This window comes from Dermacentor albipictus, chromosome 3, assembly GCF_038994185.2.
Source record: "Dermacentor albipictus isolate Rhodes 1998 colony chromosome 3, USDA_Dalb.pri_finalv2, whole genome shotgun sequence".
In the NCBI taxonomy this organism is placed as follows: Eukaryota; Metazoa; Arthropoda; class Arachnida; order Ixodida; family Ixodidae; genus Dermacentor; species Dermacentor albipictus.
In genome coordinates this window covers 176,539,573-176,563,018 of record NC_091823.1, presented here as the reverse complement: position 1 = coordinate 176,563,018, position 23,446 = coordinate 176,539,573, and the positions used below count along the sequence as shown (strand labels likewise).

The 23,446-nt window shown below is 45.6% G+C and overlaps 2 protein-coding genes across 4 annotated transcripts in view; one reads left to right on the top strand and one right to left on the bottom strand.

Moving 5' to 3' along the window:
* Positions 1-23,446, bottom strand: part of LOC135900526 (uncharacterized) — a 1,275,659-nt gene that overhangs the window by 876,605 nt on the left and 375,608 nt on the right. The window lies entirely within an intron of this gene.
* Positions 1-23,446, top strand: part of LOC135908179 (CD151 antigen-like) — a 412,220-nt gene that overhangs the window by 203,785 nt on the left and 184,989 nt on the right. For 2 of the 3 annotated variants that reach the window (XM_070536293.1, XM_070536291.1), the window contains exon 2: positions 1,346-1,402. The gene's annotated coding sequence lies outside the window, so the exon portion shown is untranslated. Of the gene's footprint in view, positions 1-1,345; positions 1,403-6,727; positions 6,823-23,446 lie in introns of those variants that run through there. The other variant, XM_070536292.1, reaches the window with a different exon arrangement.

Below are 23,446 nucleotides of genomic sequence, written 5' to 3'. Positions count from 1 at the left end.
AGCTGATTGCACTGCTAACCTACCTACTTTAGATACTAAATATTGGAAATGTCAGGTGGCTGAGATGTCATATAGTTAAATTTGGCACTAGTGTTACCACTGCCCTACACCAACAGTATACAATACCTGTCAGCTACAGATTTCTACACAATGGCAGCGTAAATGTTGTGACATAATCGAGCGCACCTTTCTGTCATTCGAACATCTGCGTGAACGTTATTTTATTATTCTCGAACATCTGCGTGAACGTATTTTTTGTTATTCCCTATTTAGGGAAGAGGGGATGTGGGCACCAAACGAATCGCGCCCCCTGCGAAACGTTATTCTGCATATGTAAGTACTAGGAAGCACAACCTCGGCCCATATTTACTCCTGCATTAGATGAAAAAAGCTCCAGATATTGACCGCCGTTTTTGTTGTAGTTGCTCCATTCAGTGTGTGCCTCTCTTACCAATTCCGAGCTCGATGCCTAGATTGGAGCAAGCATCCTTCGGGAAAAACGATTCCCGTCTCGGAAAAGCGCATCGGGACCAAACGTGTTGCAGATGCCTGGAACTACTGCTCACACTGGCAGAAAAAGGAAGCTCCACAAATTGGTTTCGTTCCGGGAATGGTCAATTTGTGCCCTCTTAATCTAACTCCGACGATCGTGCTTTCCACTAGGCAAGTACGATGTGAGCAGAGGCTCCTCTACCTTCCCGCCGCCATTATGTCCCGCAAGATTGATTGATGCCGCAGTCAGGAAGGAAACAAACAAAAAGAAATGTAATTACAGAAAGAACCGCTAGGCAGGCGAATAAGCCCCGTACCACAGTGGAATGATTAATGCGCAGAAGCGGGAGGGGAGCTTGTTTTCTTGCTCACTTGCAAAAATCTGTTTCCGTAATTATTCTGTTCTCTGGAGAACTGGTGCAGTTAAAAAGAGGGATGAAAGCTGACAGCTTGCAGGCTCTCGCGAATAATACGTGCAGCGCCAGCGTCTATTCCTAGGTACTGTGAGATGTGCTGCATACGCTGATAGGATTCCTGAATATATAGGTGCAATTTGTAGCATCCGTCTAGGGTGTCATCGAAGCAGTCTACTGCAGTTACCTTTTCTTTAGGCTTCGCAACCATCGTTATATGTATGAGGAGGGCCAGTCTGGTCTTTTGTGATTACATACATTGCAATATCTGATAGGGTAAATTGGCACTTGTTAATAGATTGCCGCCCTTACCGGCGCGCCTGCTTCTTTACATGTTCTCGCGTCATTACCACAGCAAGAAACAGGTGAGTACTTTCGCTCTTCGTGTTAACATTAATTTATCATGCCAGCTAGACTCAGCTGCTCGTGTTTTCGTGCAGATCCTGGCGGACATGGGTCTACGCGCTTCCGGCACCGTGAATGCGGCCGCTGCTCCGGTAAGTGCCTCACGGCTTTGTTGCTTCAGCGTGTGGTGCGCAAAGCTTAAAGCCAACGACGATGCCCCGCGTACGGCATCTCCACTGCGTTGCTAGTCGCTTAGAGCTTGGTACCTGCATTTGGTGCTAGGGCCTGCTTGGGTCAGCAGTACCGTCATCTAGCGTGAGAAGCATTATCATCATAATTGTATTTCCTTAGTAGGATATTAGTAGGAGTATTACTATTATTGCTATTCCGAGGGGTATTAGATAAGGCGTGAGCATACAACATATCCAGACAAATGTTACAACTGCGCGTTATGGACGTTATCACTTTATTGTTTACACTGTAGCGCTCCCAGCAAAAATTATTTACGTCAGACGGGGGCATGTCTGTATACGCATAAACCACATGTGATGTTGCCCAAGTTTTTCTATTCTTTTTGAAATTACATTTTTAATGATTACATTAGCTTTCGAGAAGCTCGTTTCTTGTTGATGATGTGTTATGTGGCAATAATTAGTTGCACTTTTACCGTTGGGTAGTTTTACGAGCTGTGCACATGTTAAAGTAATTGTTCATGGAAAATAATGTTGCAAAGAGCTGTTACTTCCTTCGTTTAGGTTGAGCAACGTGTACATTCCAGTGATTCGACAGTTTAGCGAGTTGCTATGGCATTGTGCCATAGCAACTCGCTGGGACGTAGGTCCTGTAAAGATTTTGGTTCCCAGCTACCCTTTGGCAGTGTGGGCTTTACTGTCAACGTAACGTTAATATGATAAAGTGAACTGTTTCGAAAATATAACACTTGACTGTTATAAAGAAACCCTGTGTGGCTGACACACAGTTAGGACAGGAGATAACGAAAGAAGTTTCGAAGCCGTTGCTCTACGAATACGAGCAATTCGTTGAAAAATGAACTTAGCATGGATAATTCGCGCAGTGATTAAACGCGCAGAGCATCATACTGCCTCCTAAGAATTTGAATATCTAAAGGCACTTCCTGTTGGACTAGTTGGTGGCTGTTCATTATAAAATATAAAGACGCCAAATAAACGGATACATGCAAGAGAAGCGAACGGGACAGGGCGCCACTCGCAACTCGTTCACTCATTTGCGAGTGACGCCCTGTCCCGTTCGCTTCTCTTGCGTGTGTACGTTTATTTGGCGTCTTTATATTTAATAATGAATGTCTAAGTTTATGTTGATTGGTGATTGGTGATGGTGATGACATCGATCCATTGTTGCCACTCGCGTAGCCATGCTATTCCAGAGGTTTAAACGTAGGCTGAATCCAGAACAGCCACAGTGGAATAACTTCGCAAAAAGCCATTTTTTTTTTGTCGTACTTATAGAAGGTGGATTCGCATAGCATGGTGGTGCGAACGGCGTCCGCGGTGGAAAAAATGAAGTACACTTTGTTCTGTTGCGAAGCGCCTACTTTTGCGACCTTCAGTTTCCTTAAAGGGGTGGAGACATCAAAATTTTCGTTCATGCGTTTGTTGATTCAAACGTTGCGTCATGCTTCAGGGAGCACGATACACACAGCGTGATTCATACACATCCGATAAATAATTTAATAATAGCATTATTATACTGAGCGATTTCGGTTTCGGTTTCTAGGCTCCGGGGGATGCTATGACGTCACAGAGGAGGAAACGCAACATGGCTTGGTCACGTGGGCCACAAGAAATAGTGACGTAAAACTATGCTGCGTCGTCTGCTCGCGCATATGCGTGCTCTGCCAGCAGAGGTTAACTGGCGATTCGAAGTGCATGTCGCGATTATTATAATTATTGCGAAGAGCGACAATAACGGTAAGAAAATATTGCGGCTTGTGAGAGTCGGTGATTCTTTCCGAAGCGCCGTAAGCTTTAGCTTCGAAGTGAACCGGAAAAGGCTTAGCCACGATATCGGCGGCGCCGAAGGATCAGAGGCGGTGAAGCTGCCGTCGGTGCACAGAGTGACCACTCCTCGGACGCTGATTGGCCGCTTCGCCGTACGGCTGCCGCACAAATTGGTCCCGGGCCCGTGCTCTCTACGGCTAGGAAATCTCGCCGTTCGCGAGCAAAACCGCCGTCGCACGGGGGCCCGCGAACGGCAAACGGCGTGCGGCGAGTTTCCGTGCCGGTAACGTGGACGGGCCTTCACATTGAGAAAGGCCAAGCGAAGGAGAGACCGCTCCGAGCTGCCGAACTATGCGACTATGCGACAACACGAACGCCGCACGACTATGCGACAACACGACTATGCGACAACACGAACGCCGCATATCCTGGTCCCTCTCGGAGTCGGCCGGCTACTGTTTTACACTCAAACGTGCAAAGGCCCGTCGGCACGGCAACTCGCTGCACGCAGTTTGCCATTCGCGGGCCGCCGTGCGGCGTTCGTGTTGTCCACTTCTCTCCTCCTGTGTCCGTGTCTGCACGCCTTACCCCTTCTTTGCATTAAGAAAGGTTTTCAATATGCCTGTATCTCGGTCGCTCGGCTCAGCAGACTCCGTAATCGGCATTTCATCGCTACTCATCATACGTCACGTTTTTGTGCCGGTGTGCTATGACGTCAGTATTTTCGTTCCTCCTCTGTGACGTAGAAGCTGCCGCGCTAGCGATGGGTCTCGACTACGAGAAGGAGTTTTTAATGACTTTTTGGAGCTGAATTAAAATTATTTTGAAATGTTTGCAGCGTCCGATACCTCGTTCTGGGTGTCCTTGCATACGGAAGCAGCCTACAACATGCTTTTTATAGCCTCAAAATTTGGTGTCCCAACCCCTTTAAGCAGCATTTATGCTGATACTTACACTTGTAACTAGAACTGTGTTTGTAGCGCGTGATTGTTTATTGCTTGTGTGAACCGTTATACACAAAATCTCGTTTGCTGTCACCGTTTAATTTCGCAAAACTAGCCTTCCAGTGCAATCAGTGTGTGTGTCACCACACAACAATGATTGCAGCTTAACTAAAGAGCTATCGATGCTTCTGGTTTCGTGCATCAGAGATACCTTTAGTAATAACATAGGTATCCAAATAAGCACAACGACCGCATGGACAGTGTAGCTAATGACATTTAGGCCCGTCAGTATCACGTGTTAGGAACACATCAGTGGAATCACTCTTGTTTTGGCTTTTCTCCCAAAGGCAAAAATTACTTGCAGCGCAAAGCTACAGCACCAAAGAGCACCGCCGTATTAGCCTACCCTGCGTACGGCTGGTGAATGATGCTCGGTAATATTTTCCCGGCGCCTTTCACCTAGCTTCTGTGTGACTTTTACAACAGCAGTCACGTTCTAAAAGCGACAACATAACCCACCCTTCCAATACACTGCCGAGTACGGAGTTTGTAGAACGCGGCCAAAAGAAGGGTCATGCAATAACATGAGCGCTACTAATCCACAAATGCTGGAAAGGCCTTAGTTTTGGGAGACCCAGTTTCTGTTTTACCTAGCTCATACCACGTTCCACACGCCTTTTCAAGAACACTTCATTTAAAACGCGCCAGTTGTGTGCCCCGCAGCCAACAGGTTACCTCGGACGATTTGAGAAAATCGGGAGACCAAGACAGCAAGCAACGAATACTGGCTCTTGCGATATGTCAGTGCTCGCGGTAACTCTCATTTAGGGTTCGTTTTTATGCGGTTCTGGTGAATGGAAGAACAAAGATAGAAAGTTTTCTGTTTTTGAGTTGCAGTGCTCAGGTCGAAATGTCTGCATCGACACGTTTACGGAAAGCACTCTTTATTCTATCTCAGATCATCATAACAACCGCGATGACTTTCAGATCTCAGTTATTTTACGTCAGGTTAAAAGACAGCACATGTCGTATAGTGGAACCGACAGTGTCTAGATGACCTCGGCTGTCAGGAATGATGAACCAACCTTTCTTCGAAACAAAGCCCTTACAAACGCGTGGTCACAGATCTTGTCATGCTTGGACCCACGCGTCAGTTGAGTTTCGTACCGAGTTCAGGCCGTTGTTTGTCCTTCGCTCCTGATGGCACTCTTGTTGGTCTGGGCTCTTGGCACTCAATTTCCCGTTAGTTGTCAGGCTACGCGTTGCAAGCAGGCTCGCAACAACTCCTCCGTATGTACAGGTTTATTTATATATATGCGCCTCACCAACAGCTTGCGCAGTGATGGACTCCATCACTCTCCTCGCTCTCCCGTCAAGAAGACCGAATTACCCTATTTAGGGAAACGGATTTACACAATAATTCCACTTCTCTATTCCTCGGTAGCGTAGGGCCGGAGAGCTGTACCAATCACAAGCGTTTTTACAAGCCCAGAACTATCAGGAACCAATGCTTAGCTCAAATCAGCCCAAAAGTTTTCTTTCAGCCACTCCTATTCGTTTCTTTCACTGTTTCCCGTTTTTCGCTGACCACTCCTTACATTGCGGCCTCACTTCAAAGTGAACACGAACACACTAAAGTAAACAAACCAGCGAAAAGAAACAGCAACAATATAGCAGGGACTTTGGGACTGCTATACTGCGTGAATTTTGGGACTTTTGCTGGTTTCACATGCTTCCATTTTCGAATTGTCTAGCTACCCAGCCCACGCACTCGAGCACGCTGCGCACTGGAGAACGCGCCGTCTAATTTCTTGAAAACAGGCGGCGGTCTACTCTGTGTGACGAAGGCCGCCTGGGCCGTACGACTCCCACAAAGGGCGCTCCCGGCACGTGCCATTTTATCCTTTGTACAGCCTGCGCGACACCACGGGGGTGACAACGGTGACAAGCAGCGAGCGAAGCGTCTGCCGGCATTAGTTTTCGCGCTTGTCGGTTAGAAACATCCTGCAGGTGTGCTCCACGACCATCGGCTTGGCGACGGGCACCTGCAGGACCCACACCTATGTGTCAACATTTTTCCAAAATGTGCCTCTGCCCTTCTGCATGTAAATAAATAAATATACAAGGGAAGGTTGTCGAACTTAACAGCCTTCTTGAGAGCTAGCTTCCAGTTGCGGCATAGGGCTGGTGGCCGAAGCGAGAGACACGCGTACTTGCCAAGTCACTAGTGTGGCGTACTTCTCTCGACGCGGATTGATGGATGGATGCTTGTTATGAGCGTTCTCTTTCGAACGGGGCGGTGGGTAGCGCCACCAAGCTTTTGCTAGTATACTGCCGAATGCCCTACCTAGGTTAAAAAGAAAGAGAAAAAGACAAAGTAAAAGAAACCTTCGATTAATTCCCATAACGAAATTTCCTGACCCCCTATTGTGAAGTTTGTTTTTACGTGCCTCCGTTCTTTGTCGTTTCCCTACTTTTCTTCCACCAATCTTCCAATCGCCTCTTCTTCATGAACATCATCATCATCATCGTCATCATCATCATCAGTATTAAGGTGAAAGTTAGAGACGAAATGTTGCTTTTTGGTGCCTGGCATCGGGATCGGTCGTCATGCGTGAAACTAGCAAGTTCTGCAGGATGCGAAGAAAGGTAGGAATGCCAATTCCGCGCACATTGCCAATATCCTCTAGACACAGTCACTGTATTATTTCACTCTTCCGTTTAGCAAGAATGTTGCAGACGAGAGAACTGACAAACGGGCTCTGTGTTAATGTTCATCGTGAGTACGGTAGCGCAAGACATGAGGTGAAGTGACCGTCGTATTTCCGTGCCCTGGCCTACAGCGCACTCGTAGAATATTTTGTGAACCACACCGTGCTTTTATCACTTGCGGTTCAGCTTCGATTGTATTTTGACCCCTTTTATCCCACGTGACTGGTATTTCATGGTCTTAAGAGGAACTTTGTATCCAATATGAGACGGCCGAACTCGATTTTCTTGGGTGCATCGGCATGCTAGCAATATCTTGAGCTGCTTCTAGCTTTGTCCTCGTTATAGTTTCTGTAGTTCTTGATGGGATACCACATATAATATGTATAGCTTATTAGTGGATACTGAGCTCGGGAGTCTTGAATCCCCTTGGCGTAAAATATCCTGTTACTGCAGGTAGTCACTATTTTTTGGTCTGTGTGACTGGCGCCGGTCTCCGCGCTGCGCGGCCTCGAACTCGGCAGACGCCGGGTTCGTGGGGTGTCGTGTGCGCACAAAGTTTCAGAAGCGGTCGCACGGTTTTTTCAAGTCGGACGCTTCTCGTGCGCTTAGTGCTACAGGGCATCCGCTGTTCTTGGTCCTTGTGCAACAAATTTGCCAAGCGTACGTGAAACGGAGGAACCTCTTAGGCATTTAGGGATGCCGGATCATTAAGTAAGTTGATGGGTAAAAATACATAGCACTTGCTGCTTAGAGTTCATGTAATATTGCCATGTAATGCCGCAGAGAGCTTTCCACATGCCAGTTACGAGCACTCTGCATCGGATCCCGGCCACGGCGGCCGCATTTCGATGGGGGCGAAATGCGAAAACACCCGTGTACTTAGATTTAGGTGCACGTTAAAGAACCCCAGGTGGTCGAAATTTCCGGAGTCCTCCACTACGGCGTGCCTCATAATCAGAAAGTGGTTTTGGCACGTAAAACCCCATAATAAAAAAAATAAAAAAATATGGTTACGAGCACTCTCGTTAGTGCGCTGGTTTCTGGCTTGGAGAGCATGCTCTGCCTTCTCTCGCCGACTGGTGCTGGCATAGGTGGCAAGCAACTGTCTCAGAAATTCTTCTCATGAAGATTGCGCTGCTTCATGATTCACGTACTATGTCCTCGCTTACTCTTCTAACGCGAATTACACGTTGCGAAGCTGCCTTGCTTTGACCAAGTTGTTGATATCGGTGACTCGCTCAAAGTGTTTTTACCAGTCTTCCACATCTTCGAACGTATCGCCGTGGAAGCATTCGGGCGTACGTGGTGGGTACACGATGGGCTGAGACGATGCCACTGGGCTGATCATGGTTGCACCGTCGCTGGTAACTGTTGCCTGCACTTCTGCAGCAACTGGTAGTACGGAATGGGACGGGTCTCAAAGGCAGCGGCTTGTGCGCTGGTGTACTGGAGTCAGTTCTCTGGATTCCAATCGCTGAGGGTCGGTGCTGCGCTCTCTTACGAACTGGAGACTGAAAATCATACCCCGCATCTCCACCAGAAACGCAGCACTCTTCAATGAAGCACACTAAACACACTGATTTACTGTGGGCGAACATGTGCACGGAAACTCAAGCCTAAAGCACTCTCACGCAATTTGTAAGCAGAGTTAACAGGAGCCTATCAATAGTGAACCGCGTCTCCACACCAAACCCACTTTCACGCGCCCCGAAGACCAGGAGCGACGCCGTGACTTCTCATTGGATGGGGGCTCGGGCGCTGCAGTGTGCACGTGCACGAGGAACACGCACTGTCTCGCTGTCCGCGAGCCGTTGCTGTCGCTCTTCTAATGGCGATGCGAGGAGTAATCGCAGAACCGAGCGATCACGCAACAAGACCGAGCGATCTGTTCATGCGATGGCCCGATCCGTCACTCGAAGCCGTCGCTTGTCGCTGTCACGCACAATATCGCGCTCATGGGGTTTAGCCTCCTTGTCTAGGGGCTTTAGTGATGAGGCGCTTGGAAGGGTACCTCACAAGAGTGCTTATAACTGGCATGTGGAGAGCTGTCTGTGGCAATATGGGTTATTTGCGCAGCAATTTTAGTCTTGTATTGCGGCATAAATTTGTGCATGATTAATTGTACATATTTGTGCGTGCCTGGAAGTCTTAGTTGAAAATGTTATTACAAGGCGGCAGTGTGCCAATAAATGCAGCAATATCGGCCTAACGCCTGGTTACTTAGCGTGGTGTCTTGAATGGTATTAAGTAGATGGCAGGTGCCATAAAAACCACTGGCATCAACAGTGTCCCCTGGTAAAAGGGCGGAAGAATACGTGGATATACATCGGGGCGTCTTGCCTCATATGCTTTTAAGGACGTCCTCGAAATCGTTTCAGAAATGCAAGCAATCAGATTCCTAGCATAGGAAGGGCGAGTGAACGCAATTTACATTTATACTTAATGTGGAATCTACATATTATGTGTCCATTTCATTCAACAGCGTGTTCAAATCAATTTCCGCAATACATTTTTATAGTTAGCTTTGGTTATGTTCATTTTTATGACCTGGATGCAGTTTAGTAGTTGCATATTTTGTGTTCATGCCACTTTCATGAGCCCTAAATTTAGCATATCTTTAACATTGTAACCCAAGTGTGCTGCTATATGTTTCATTAGAAGCTGCAAAAATTTGAGTGTGAGGCCTGCCCCCTTATCGGGCAAGCACACCGAGTGGGAACGCTTAAAGTTCAGTGCTACCAAGTGAAGAGTGGGCGCGGACATGTGTCATAGATGATATGTGAGCAAGTCGTCCTGGTTAATCACTGCATCTGCATTCAAAACATTTCAACTACCACCATGGTGCAAAATGTCGCGTGCACTTTGACGATATGGAGCACCAGTGCAAATATCTGGGCATACCTGCCAGGGCAGCAAGTGTGTCTACATTGAAGACATTTCAAGTTCCAGCATGTACGGCTGTGCCTTTGACAGCGGGAGTGTAGTGTACAAAATGGTGTTCTTCCAAGCTGTTCATAAATGGATCTGCCTGGACTCTGAGACAAATATTTTTGGATGTGTAAGTGAAGGTGAACTGGTAAAGCATTGGCTCGGGTCTACATGTGTGAAAGGTTTCTGTCATTCAGAGTGCTTTTTACAGCGAATTTGTTATCCCCTACTTGGTCGGCATTTGTTTGTCCGTGAGCGTTGTGGGGTTCTCACACCCATGCTCTTGAGACAAAGGAACGACAACACAGTAGTGCAAACAATCACAAGGGCATTTATTGCACCTTTCGTAGATCAATGCCTGCGCGCCGAGTTGCTATCCACAAAACATGCCGATGGGCGCGCGACAAATCTAGAAGTCCGACTCACCGCGACTGGATAGCGAGCGAATATGTTCGCCCCATGCTGGATCCGAACGCCAGGTCATTCGCGCGTACGGTCACGCGAACGGTGGCGCGTTCGAAGGCGGCCACGCGAGACGGTCTCGCAGAAGCATGGATCGGCGCACGCGCGGGACGTCCACCGCGTTCGCCGTTCCGCCGCCCAAGAGAGCGAGCTTTCTCCTTTTCGCTCCCAAGTAACCCCGCCGGAGACGGCGTTAGCAGCGCAACACTCGTGCCATCTCTTGTACTGCGCCTCAACCAGACCGACTGCAGCGGGCATCATGCAGGCCACGCGGCGAAGCCGCATTGCAGGGAAAGGGAGCTATAAGGGGAAAAAAGTATCAGGAGACGCGCGAAAGTCGCCCATCCCCACACCGTTAACGAAAATGTTGACCTACCGCGGCGGCAGTGCAGGCCCAGAAGCGATGGCTCGTACTGTCGTAAGGCAGAAGCTTCAGCAAAGTGAAACGCACAGTGCATACATTCTTTGGAAGCACGGATGCAATATATAGAACAGCGTACCTCTCAATAAAGAACAAGCGCAAAACAATCATCCGAGCGACATAATTGATAAGGTACACCTGGTAACAATGCGAAGTACGGAGCGCTCCCCGCGTACGTTTCCCGATAGCGATTACTGCTGCGCAAGCTGCCGCGGCGATGGCAGCTTGCAACGTAGGAAGTGACGTCCCTAGCCTTGCGTGCATGGAATAAACAGCCTAGCAGCTGATTTCAGTGTTGTTGCATCACCGCTTCGGGCGGCGGCGTGCTGTCAAAATTACCACCATTCTAAAGCAGTAAAGCACTGCATACCCCCAACAGCAGTTCTAGTGGTAGTATTAAACAGCTTCACTGGACATCCACTTTCGCAGGGCCGGATGGCGAGCCAATTTCGTTTATTTACTTTAGGAGTATGGAAATGTGTGAAAGGTGTACTAATGTATTCACGTTTGCAAATGATTCAATGGCGACCTTATGCCTGTTTTTGTGAGAGGGGTATATATGTGACTTTTGTACAATGCTGTTTATATAAACGTATTCGTATTTATTTTGCCCATTGCTCCCTTGGTTACTGACGGGCAGCTCCAGGTTCAAAACATTCAATTATGGGGTTTTACGTGCCGAAACCACTATCTGCACGCCGTAGTGGGGGACTCTGGAAATTTGGACCACCTGGTGTTCTTTAACGTGCGCCTAAATCCAAATACATGCTTGTTTTCGCATTTAGCCACCATAGAAATGTGGCCGCCATGGCCGGGAAATTTCCAGGTTTATACAATTTTGTGATAATAAGGCTTGCACATTCATTTCTCGTGTACTAGAGTACTATGGTTATATTATGTATAGCGTTTCTCAGACTCATCGTAGTCTGCATTACAGTGCTGCTTGCTTACACTGATTTCCTTATTTGAGTATGTTTTATGATCACGAGATGGTTTTAAGTTTCGAGATTCTTTCAATTCTCTCGCCATTACTTTATTTGATGTACTATACAGGCAATATTTTCAAGCTTACCATGTCCCCGTTGTTTGGTTTTTATTACAGGATTGAGTTTTGATCGTATGTGTCGTTATTCCATTTTGTATTCTTTTCTAGCTCCTAGATTATCGGTAACATAGCTTGTAGGCAGGTAGCATTCGATTAAATCTCGCATTTTCATTCTGCTTCTTGCAGTTGCTGTGATACCAATTTCTAAATAATTCTAGTCTGTTCATCTGATAGCATGAGCTATTTAGTGTCCAAAATAAGAAACTTTAGCACACTTGGCGTTCTTGCTGTTCGTCATTGTATGCGTATTTAAGAGGAAGCTTTAGCTCGGGTGCTCCCATCTAAATACATGTAAAAGGCGAATTCGTTTTTCTGGGCAACCACTGCACTAAATTTGACGAGGCTTGATGCATTTAAAAGAAAAATATAAAATATAGTGACTGCTGGTTTCGAAGTTCTTATTTATGTCCTCAATTGTTTATTAAAAATTGGCAAAAATCTGAGATTTTCAGAAAACGAAACTATCAAGTTTATACTCCGTAACTCAACAAGAAAAGATGATATCACGATTCTCTTAATTGTATATCACAGTACATCTAAATCGGACAAAATTGATATGTCGCACATGGATCTAAAAAAATTTAGTAATCCGTAAACACAGCTTTTGCTGAACCCTTGTAAACAACGATAATAAATTAATGTAATATATGAATTGACACATCGAATTTGTCCACTTTGAATGATCTAATGGACGCCGTTTACAGAACCACGATATATGTTTTTGATGCAGAGCTATTCATTTATAAACGTCCTGGGTCAATTTTTTTCAAACTTCCCAATTGTTGAAATCTTTTTTCATGCTATTCAGACCCTAAATCGTAATTCCGCTTCGAAAAGTCACTAGAATTTACCTTTCTCTCTCAAGTGCAACGAATTTCACTAAAATCGATCCGGGGGTTATCTCAGAAAAGCGTTTTTGCGTTTTAAATGTTTTTGAATAGTCCGCATCGGAGTTGGACCCGAGCTAAAGCTTCCTCTTAAGAATTTCGTTTATGCATGTTCTAGCCATTTTTGATCAATTTCTAGTTCATTAAGAATTGTTTCTGGTAGCTTTAGTCATTCTTGATGTGCTTTTGATGCGATTTACCTTGCATTTCTAATAACTTTTGCACAAACCTTCCATAAGTATTATTTTTGCAATAAAGTGATGGTTTGCATATGCTCGTTTCATGTGCTCGTGGCACAAGAATCCTGGCATGACCGATTTTCAAGACGCGCCCATTTCTTAGCGGCATGCCATTCCCATTTTGTTTAAAAGCATCGTTGCTGCATGCCAAAAGCGGCATTGCGAATTAATTTTCGTGAACATATGCATTTTCAGGTGACTTGGTCGGGTATGCGTCGGCCTGTATAGGCAGCAGTGCTTGGCAGTGCGCCAAGAGCTCATTAGCACTAGACAGCGACGCTTCGACTCATTTGGAAACCGCGAAAACTAGCTTCAGATTATCGTAAGCCTTTCAAAACTACTTCTGGATCAGCTTTTTCATAACGTCTTGAAAGCGATTGGAAATCATATATGAACACTCTAAGAACAGTTTACACACTTTGGCTTGCCCCTTCTGCCACACAACAATAATCGTCATCTGCCTCAATGCGTTTCATTTCTTTAACACCGCGAGCCCGGAAATTTCCAGTAACGAATGGCACGCGCGTTATCAGATGGGGCAATCCAAAGGGTGGAAACTGTCGTATGCTGATAACGCGCGTGCCGTTCGTTACTGGAAAGTTCCGGGCTCGCAGCGTTAAAGAAAGGAAACGCATAAAGGCAGATGACGATTATTGTTGTGTGGCAGAAGGGGCACGGCAAAGGGTGTAAACTGTTCTTAGAGTGAAGAGCCCTGGTAAACGGGATATTTGTGTTTTTCCCAACCCTATTTCAAGACCACCTTTTCGAATACGTTTGGAAGAGCTATTCTAGATCGTCTAAAAGAGTAACTAAGCCGGACATTAGCAGGCATATACGACGCTTTACCAATGAAGTTTTCTTACCTTTCTCTCAATTCAACCGTTTCTTTCGTCTCGGATAAATGATATAAAAACGTTATGTATCTTTTTGTGCTACCTGGGTGATACGCTCTTGTAGAGGCAGACGCGATCGCCATCTGGATGTGTTGCAAGGAACTGGATACGCCGCTCCGTGGCCTCCAAGATACGCTCCGGCGCGTGCAAATGGCGGGTGCCGTGGTCAGTCCATGTATGGTAGAAACGCTGGAAAAGGGGTTTGAGTTTCCCCCTAACAGAATTACATTTTCTCGTTTATTGAAATTACAATCCGACGCTATTATCTCTGTAGGTTGTGTGTAAGTCGTACTTCATAATTTTTTTACCTATTTTACTTTGAAATGTTCCCTTAGGTGAATAACTTTGAGATACCCAGAGCGTCTGCGGGGTTGGGTATGCGTGGTTGGGTTTGCGTGGCTCAGAATAATTTTTTGCCGAAACGACATTCGATTCTGGACGCGGAACGCCAGCGCCGGATTTTCTGCGACATGGGAACTTGCCGATTTTGCGTTAAAATAAAAAGCACAAATGCCAAATTGGATGCCGACGAGCGGTCTTTTGAGCTATAAACTACTCGCAGGCAAGCAAGCGCGTTCAGCCGTTAGCGCGTTTTCATTTGCCCTTACCGAAGCGCAGTTAAAGCGCATGCGAGTGCTCGCGCGGACAAGGAACACGCAAAAAAATTGCAAAGTGACTTCACTGCTTTCGGATCCTCACACGTATGCAGCCTTCAGTCTCTCTACCGAATTTTAAATACGAAGCATCTCTTCGCGAACATTTGCTACTTTGACAATATATATTTATCTAGCCGCCTACGTCTTGGTGCTCTTATGGTCGTTTCGTGAACTTGGTATGTGCCAAAATTGCCATAGTGTGGCATAGTGTCACGTACATGAATGAGTGGTCATAACATGAATAACATGACATGTCTCTCATGTAGGTTCTGAAACAGCCGCCTCCGTTATGGTAGTCTCATGGTCGTTTCGTTAACTTGGTGTGTACCACAATTGACATAGTATGATAAGAGTGTATGACGAACTTAAATGATAGGTCATGATATGTATGTCATAACATGCGTGCATGTAGATCATGTAACAGCCGCCTACATTTTGGTATGTACCAAAATTGGCATAGCATGACAAGAGTATATGACGAACATGGAGGATAGGCCATGACATGAATGTCAGTACATGCGTGTCATGTAGGTTATGAAACAGCCACGTACGTCTTGGTGCTTTTATGGTCCTTGCGCTAACTTGGTGGGCTCCCCGCACACTGCTTCGCATAACATCGATTCTCACAAGACGTGGGATCTGCAGGCCCTTTCGTATCCTGCATTACACAAATTTACTGCTAGTTGAGCTATAAGTTTGGATTGTGCGGCGTAGGTAGCAGCATACATTTTTCAACAAAAGCAGATCTTTTAGTGGTAGGCGTGAATCAAAATTCACGATCGCTGCGCAACCACTGGCTACGACGTGAAACTGCTCCCAATGTCAGGGGCCTTAAGAGTCTGACGGCTGCTATTTCTTGAGCCGCATTAAGAGCAGCAACGTCTGTCGCCGCTTCTCGTCTCCTCGCAAACGAGAAATGCTGATCCCACTGCCTTTATTCGTGCGACTTATGCACCCAACCGCGAAGCCGGCATGACGAACCGGTCGGGTGGATGCGCAAGGCACAGACAGTAGGAGTGAGAACACCCGCGATGCAGGAAACTGACAGCGCGTGCCAACACGCGTGCGACGTGCGCTTGCCCACAGTACATTCCCTTACGTATCGAGAAATCGTGTGACCGACTCATCATAAGGTAGGCCGCGAAAGGGCTATTTGCAACCGCGCTGCACGACTTTTACGGGGATACTAGTCATTCCCAAGCAGCATCCCTGATGTAAAACGCCGTCTGTGACAGCCTGAGCTTTCATCCCGCCTCACCTTTTCACGTGACACAATCTTTCATTGCACGGCGTTGACACTTACCTGCAGCCGCAAGCTTACGTATCCCAGTACCATGAACGCCCGCTGAAGTAAGGAAAATCTGCGGGTGTCATTCCCTGACAAGAATTTTCCCCCACGCGCCATCCGTCAGTAGAATCTGCTCCACTACGTTGTCAGACTTTACCTCTGACCTATGTTTTCTCGATGTTATTCGAAGACATTTGCAAACCTAACCAGGTTAAAAATTGGTTTGACGTTTTTCTTCACTGTTGGTCTTATTTTTAGTGATGTCGGCTTTGCAGTAATCAGCTCACTTTAGACACAGCTAGCATTGCTGGAATAGTTTCTCCGCGCCTCTGTGAGCGGTATTTCCTGATGCTGTCGTTCTCTGCTGTTCTTAATGGTACGTGTAATTGTCAATCGCAATTACTGTTATTTGGCGTTTTAATATGCTTCCAGTTGAGTTTTCAGATACGTTCTTCTGTTGTAGGTTTACGGCTGCGACCTGGGTTTCTGTGGTATTATGTACTTGTGTATTTGGAGGCACTTTCGTTGTGACGTGACACTCGTCACGGTGGCTTAACGGCTGTGGTGCTGCACTGCTAAGCACGAGGTCACGGGATCAAATCCCTGTCGCTGCCGACGCATTTCGATGGCGACGAAATGCAAAGAAGCCCCTGGCCCGTGCCTTGGTGGCACGTTAAAGATTCCCTGGTATCGAACATTAATTAGGAATCTACGGTCAACTAGTCAATTGCAACTTAACGATCAACCACTCTAACACGTCATCTGCCGCACACTGCAGAAAGCATGTTTTCTGCGCGCTGCACAGGTGACTTTACATCGTCGCACTGCTGCGACGACTGGGAACGATAATACAAAACTTCTGAACCTTGCTCCACGATTTGATGTAAGTGCGAAACGTGTTGCGATTGCATACGCGTCGTTTTGCATTAACATCGCTTCCGGCTTAAGCAGTATCACGCTGCCACGTTTCTTCTAGGCCCCGGATGCAGTATAGGGGCTATTCAGAAAGGAAAAATCTGAGCGCACGTCCCGCATTGCAAAGCCCGCCGACGTAACGAGGTGCGTAATTGGAGAGGTTAGAGCACCATAGGAGCTATGACTATACGGCGTGCCTCATAATAAAATCGTGGCTTTGGCACGTAAAGCCCAAGAATTCCATTGTCACATTGTCTGGCCCTGGTTGAGCTACATTTTTTTGAAGATTTTGTTTTGTTTGTCTGTTCTTTTGCTTTTGTGTGTGCGTGACAGAAACACAGTTCTGACACCCCCCCCCCCCCTCTGCTGCACACTGCGCATTCAGAAATAACTGCACTCAATAAAAAAAGAGAACAACCATGATAACTAAAGCACCCGCAGCACGGGAGAGAGTGATCATGTGCATGCGCGAAAAGAGCATAACTTTCGCTCAGACGCCATCCACAAAAAGCACGGTTTGCCAACGTGACACGAGCGTACTGCTTTTTCTGTTATATATATATATATATATATATATATATATATATATATATATATATATATATATATATATATATATATATATATGGGTCATTCCATCTCAAGTGTACTCGGTGTTTTATCGACCATCTGCGATTCTGCTGAAAAAAATCATACTGTTTTACCTCAAAGTGCGAAGTAATTATTCAAGCGATTTTTCTTGAAAAAAAAATTTTCTAATGCCCTGAGGACGCTTTGAAGGTTGCGCACACAAGTGAAACTATGCCAGGTAGAAAAATTTCTACAAAGTTATTGCTTTGACCTGTTACTGCGAATATTTTTTTAAATAGTCGCCAGATGGTGCTGTTTCGTGACTATTGTCGTTTATTACTTTTTCTTTTAATTTACATAATTTTTAGCCGTAAGGAAAAGTCGACAATTGCCCCTTTTTTAATATTTTTTATAAAAGAAAGTAACGCTTCCATGAAGAATATATTCACAATAGGGGCTTGGTATGTGTGTATACTAGATGATAAAAATATTAGTATAAGAAATAAAGCCTAAACTTTTGCTTAATGTCATGGTAAATATGAAAATAATTACGTTCTGACTCAATTTGTGGCTTCATTTTCGCATTGTAGCGTTCCAAGTAAAAATATGGCATAGTCGGCATTGCATAGTCTGCTTTTCTGTCTATCTATGTACAAAGATTTAAAAGATTAAATTTTGTTTTAAGCGAGAAAAAATTTTTTGAACTGCACAATCACAAGGTTGCGCGGAGCATCTCGTAGCTTCGCCTTCACTGCATAGCACGTCGGTCGGCGTTTCAGTCTCGCTCAATTTACGTGTTTCTTCTTTTTCTTTTTGAAGACGAGGTCTTTTTTGGCGACTTCAGGTTGATTTGCGGTTCGTGGGGTCTGAGTTTCTGGCCATTGTCATCTTGTAAGATTAGATGATTGCAGGCCTTCTAGTGCACGTACGACAAGAAATAGGCGTCTGAGTTAAGCTTGGAACGAAATAGATGCAGAAAGTTAGTGTACTATTATATACGGAGAAGTTACAATGCCTAATGGCTAAATAACTTTACATGTGCCCGTTCGCACAGCATGCGCCTAAAACCGGAAACGGTAGTGTGGCTCTACGGAAGATATGGGCCAATCCCGGAGAGATTGCTGTCTAAAATTTTTGGCTGATCGCAAAGGCGGTACACTATAGACAACAAACCACATGGTGCCCTAATGCACCATGGAGGACACTTTCTTCGATGACCACCGCTAGATGTTGAGTCATGGTATTTTTTTTTTTTACCCAGCGCCTCGTTTGCAAATATTTACGATTCCCAAAATAAAACATCACAAATAGAATATACGTTCTCATGGCGGCTTTATTTCGCAGGGCATTATTTCAAACTTACTTTGATATAACTTATATATCTGCCCGTCGTGTCTCCGTTCGCGTCTAGCTTTCCACTGTAAGCATAGTTCACTTCGATACTCGAACAATTTCTGTGGTTGAATAGGATGTAACCCCAGCGATAATTGAAGTCGGCGAGAAGTGCTTAAAGTGATTAAACTTCCGTGTGCCTTTTATAGTAGTCACTTTGCTGAACCGCGGGGACAGCACAATGTTTCTTTTTTGAACAGTTTCCTTCGAAATCCAAAGAATAGTTATCGCTTGGATACTCTCCTTCTCCCAGGTGAACAGCTGGTGTGGGGTCATGATTTGGTCACGAATTGGCCTCTGAAGACTGGCTCGGGCTGCTAGCCTTTTCACGGTGCCGCCAAGACCATCACAGGCACTCTTGCCATGAGCTGTAGCAAAAAACTCCATTCTGCACCAATTCCGAAGTCATCTTCGTTATTGCAGAGGTTCACAAGGTTCCTTTTGTTTTTGTGCTGTGCTGGAGCTCCGTCAGAAAAGTAGAGGATTTTTCGTAGATGTGGCAACTGTTGCTTGAGTACTGTCACAACTTCTGCCTGGAACGCGGACACTGCAACGGCGTCGTGCTCTGTACAGTCAGAAATGACAACGTAATTCTTGACTACAATTTCTTCGTCAGGGCAGCAATAGACTACAAATGTGTGCAGTGTTGCTAGCTCATTCACCCATTGGTAGGCCTGCGGGGCATCTTGCACAATGAATGTATATTTCTCTGAAAAGTCTAGAAAAACAAGCGCTTCGGTTTTGGTAAGCTTTGACTTTGCATGACGAAGGTATACGATGCTTGTTTCTTGCTGATATAATGATGAATTTTCACTTTGGCTTGCATCTCCAAAACTTTCTCGCGAAAGTCATCCGGAGTTAGCAGAAGAGTTTCCAGTTTTCATCGTAGACCACCTACCCACTGCTGTACATGTATGTGGTCGACTTCTTCGTTGGTAAGTAGTGGGCTGTTACGAAGCGCCGTTTCGACGTTTTCTGTACCGGGGCAGGTCTAGCACGTCCCACGCATGCAATCGTCATTCCCTGTGTCACACACAGTGGTTGCCAACAGTTCTTGCAGGGATTTCCTTAATCCGGAAGTGTGGATCATCAACTTAAAATTTTGGTGATCCATGCAGACGCAAATGGAGTGTGTGTCACTTGCTCCTGCTACCACGCAGTTTGATGGTCGCAAACTTGCAAACATGGAAAATCCACACTTGATATTATGAGTACTTTTCCACTCTGCATACAGCTCCTTTAAATTCAAAAGCAACAGTCGCTTTTGTCGGCCTGCTATTACATCTTTCTTCCCCGGGAGACAGTATGAAACACTATCGTCTTCATAAAAGTCCTTTATCAAAGTCTTCACGCTTTCGCTGATTGGGTGGCCCTTCTTTATTGGTGGGGTGCTGAGGATTCCATGCTCAGTTCTCAATTTGATTGCTGCCCGTACTTGTCTTTGCGAGACTCCGAAATATTCCATATTTTTTTTTGAGACCACGACACAGGAGCAAGGGTTAAGAACTCTATTTTTCTTTCGCGTTTTGCTTCGGCGTGAAGCCTTTCTCTTACATTTTCCATTAAAGTCACATAGTCGCTAAGCATAAAATCGATACGTTGTCTCTTTGTCCTTGCAGTCTTACTGGGTGCGGGTATGGCTCGCGCTTGTCTCTGTGCTGGGGTTCCATGGCTCAGGCCTTCGTCTGTTACACAATATGTTGGGCTTCCTTCATCGCTTGCTCTGCTGGCAGATGTCTCCACAGCAGTGGCATTAAACCCATTCACACCTCGCACATGTGCGACTACCGAAAGGGCCGGCACCTTTAGATACTGAAGTGCCTCTCGAGAAGAGCGCCTCTTCTCCACTTCATAGCACCGGCGCATGCAAGCTTGGCACAATCTAGATCCTGGAATGAGATCCAAAGATGGGTGCGAATCTGACAAGGATGGTGATATCACAGATGAGCCTCGGTAATTCTTGATGTGTGAAAGAAATGGATTCGAGCACCATTTGGATGCTATGTGCGATGTGTACTTCTTTACGTAGAAGTGGTGATGATGACCACATACTGTATCATCCAGTGTGCATTTTGAACGCAGAATCAAGAGCCCGCGATCAACTTCGCTCAGTTTTTTGACACTACTGATGTACTGATTTTTCACGTAGATTGTCCTGTGGCATCCATTCGGTCCAAGTGAACAGTGCGGTAATTCAACACCTGAAAATAAATCGTAAAAATACTATCGCCAGGAACACGTGTCATTGAATTATATATTGATGCATACACGCCAGAAAGTCTGACATAAGCCACCTGTGCCACGCAAAAAGAGCAAGAAACGTAATTCAACTTTACGGCCACGTTTTTTCTTCCTCCTACGAATGTAAGGCTAGAATTTTTATGTGCGTCCGGCAACACAATGGCGTTAAAATCACCCCTTGTCCTGGAGAGGAAATACGTGAACTAAAGACATCGTGTGGTTTAAACGTGGCATGAATTATTACGCAAATCCGTGTACCTGAATTCTCAGAAGCTGAAGACGCACCAAAACTGTCGTCCAGACTGTCGACTTCATACATTTTCTTCACACCTCGATCATCGGAAAGAAACTGTAAACATGAACGCCGGTTTGCTTCTGTGACAGCTGTAGCTTTGCCTGGGATAAAGAGGAGCAGTAACAGACGACACACCTATCGTCTGCTCGCAATGCACGCTCCTCCCGTCGTCACCCACCGCGATGCCACCCACCGAGGCTGGGAAAGCGACGTCAACGTCGCTTTCCCAGCCTCGGTGGGTGGCATCGCGGGACGCGTTTACGATACGAATACGTGTTCCAACCACACATTTAAAGCCGCTTCGCAGACATTCTAGGTATCAAGCCGGCCAGTGGCCTTTTTCGTTGTTTTATGTTTAGCAGAACGCCACAAATCGCCTGTTTGTTGACTAAAGCCACAGTTCTGGTTCCTGTTCTGGCGCGTTTTTAGTGACTGGTGGCATGTGGATCGAATTTATTTCGCCGTATTTTTAAGAATTACGCGTTATAACTTCTCCGTATATAGTAGTACACTAACTTTCTGCATCTTTTTCCTTCCAAGCTTAACTCAGACGCCTATTTCTTTTCCTACGTGCACTAGAAGGCCTGCAATCATCTAATTTACAAGATGACAATGGCCAGAAACTCAGTCCCCACGAACCGCAAATCCACCTGAAGTCGCCAAAAAAGACCTCGTCTTCAATAAGAAAAAGAAGAAACACGTAAATTGAGAGAGACTGAAACGCCGACCGACGTGCTATGCAGTGAAGGCGAAGCTACGAGATGATCCGCACAACCTTGTGATTGTGCAGTTCAAAAATTTTTTTCTCGCTTAAAACAAAATTTAATCTTTTAAATCTTTGTCCATAGATAGATAGAAAAGCAGACTATGCAATGCCGACTATGCCATATTTTTACTTGGAACGCTACATTGCGAAAATGAAGCCACAAATTGAGTCAGAACGTAATTTTTTTCATATTTACCATGACATTAAGCAAAAGTTTAGGCTTTATTTCTTATACTAATATTTTTATCATCTAGTATACACACATACCAAGCCTCTATTGTGAATATATTCTTCATGGAAGCGTTACTTTCTTTTATAAAAAATATTAAAAAAGGGGCAATTGTCCACTTTTCCTTACAGCTAAAAATTATGTAAATTAAAAGAAAAAGTAATAAACGACAATAGTCACGAAAGAGCACCATCTGGCGACTATTTAAAAAAATATTCGCAGTAACAGGTCAAAGCAATAACTTTGTAGAAATTTTTCTACCTGGCATAGTTTCACTTGTGTGCGCAACCTTCGAAGCGTCCTCAGGGCATTAGAAAATTTTTTTTCAAGAAAAATCGCTTGAATAATTACTTCGCACTTTGAGGTAAAACAGTATGATTTTTTTCAGCAGAATCGCAGATGGTCGATAAAACACCGAGTACACTTGAGATGGAATGACCCATATATATATATATATATATATATATATATATATATATATATATAATGCTCCCGCGCTATATGTGGTGTGTGCGCAAGGCGGCTGCTACTAAACTTCTTGAAGGCGGCAGCCAACTTTTTTGGCGTTGTACAATATGGATAGCCACTCTATCTGCAACAGAGAAACCGTCGATATTTTATGCAAAAGATAAGCGCGTCACGCTTGAAGCGCATGTCGAAACATAATTTTCGGTCATACTCGCGCTGCAGGAGAGGCAGAGAACTCTGCGCACGCGACGGCCTTTTTGCTCGTCGCCGAGGCGCGAGCGATGCGATGAGGCACCGACATGCAAGCCTCGAGATTCGAGAGCCACGTCACGCACTATGCGCCCGAGCTGTCGAAGGATCTGCGCGTATTATTTCGCCGTTTCTTCGAGCGCCCCGCTGCGTTGTGAAGGCACACGAGGATGCAGGCCTCGGATGTCTGCACGTGCTCTATTCAGCGTCTTGTTGTGGAAAAAACTCAGCGCCAAGCTCGAACCGGTGTATGGAGCGTTCTCTCAAACAGCTGTGTCATCGCTGTGCCTCGACGCAAGTTCATGTGCTCGCCGTTGTAAGAACCATGGCTCCTACGGTGCTCTAACCAATCCACTGACGCACCTCGTCACTTCGGCGTGCTAGCAATGCGGGATCTGTGCTCCAATTTTTGCTTTATGATTAATCCCTATGCAGCGTCCGAAGCCTAGAAAAAACGTGACAGCTGGATATTGCTTCAGCCGGAAGCGATGTTCGTGCAAAACGACGTCTATGCAATCGCAACACGTTCTGCGCTCACATGAAATCGTGGAGCAAGG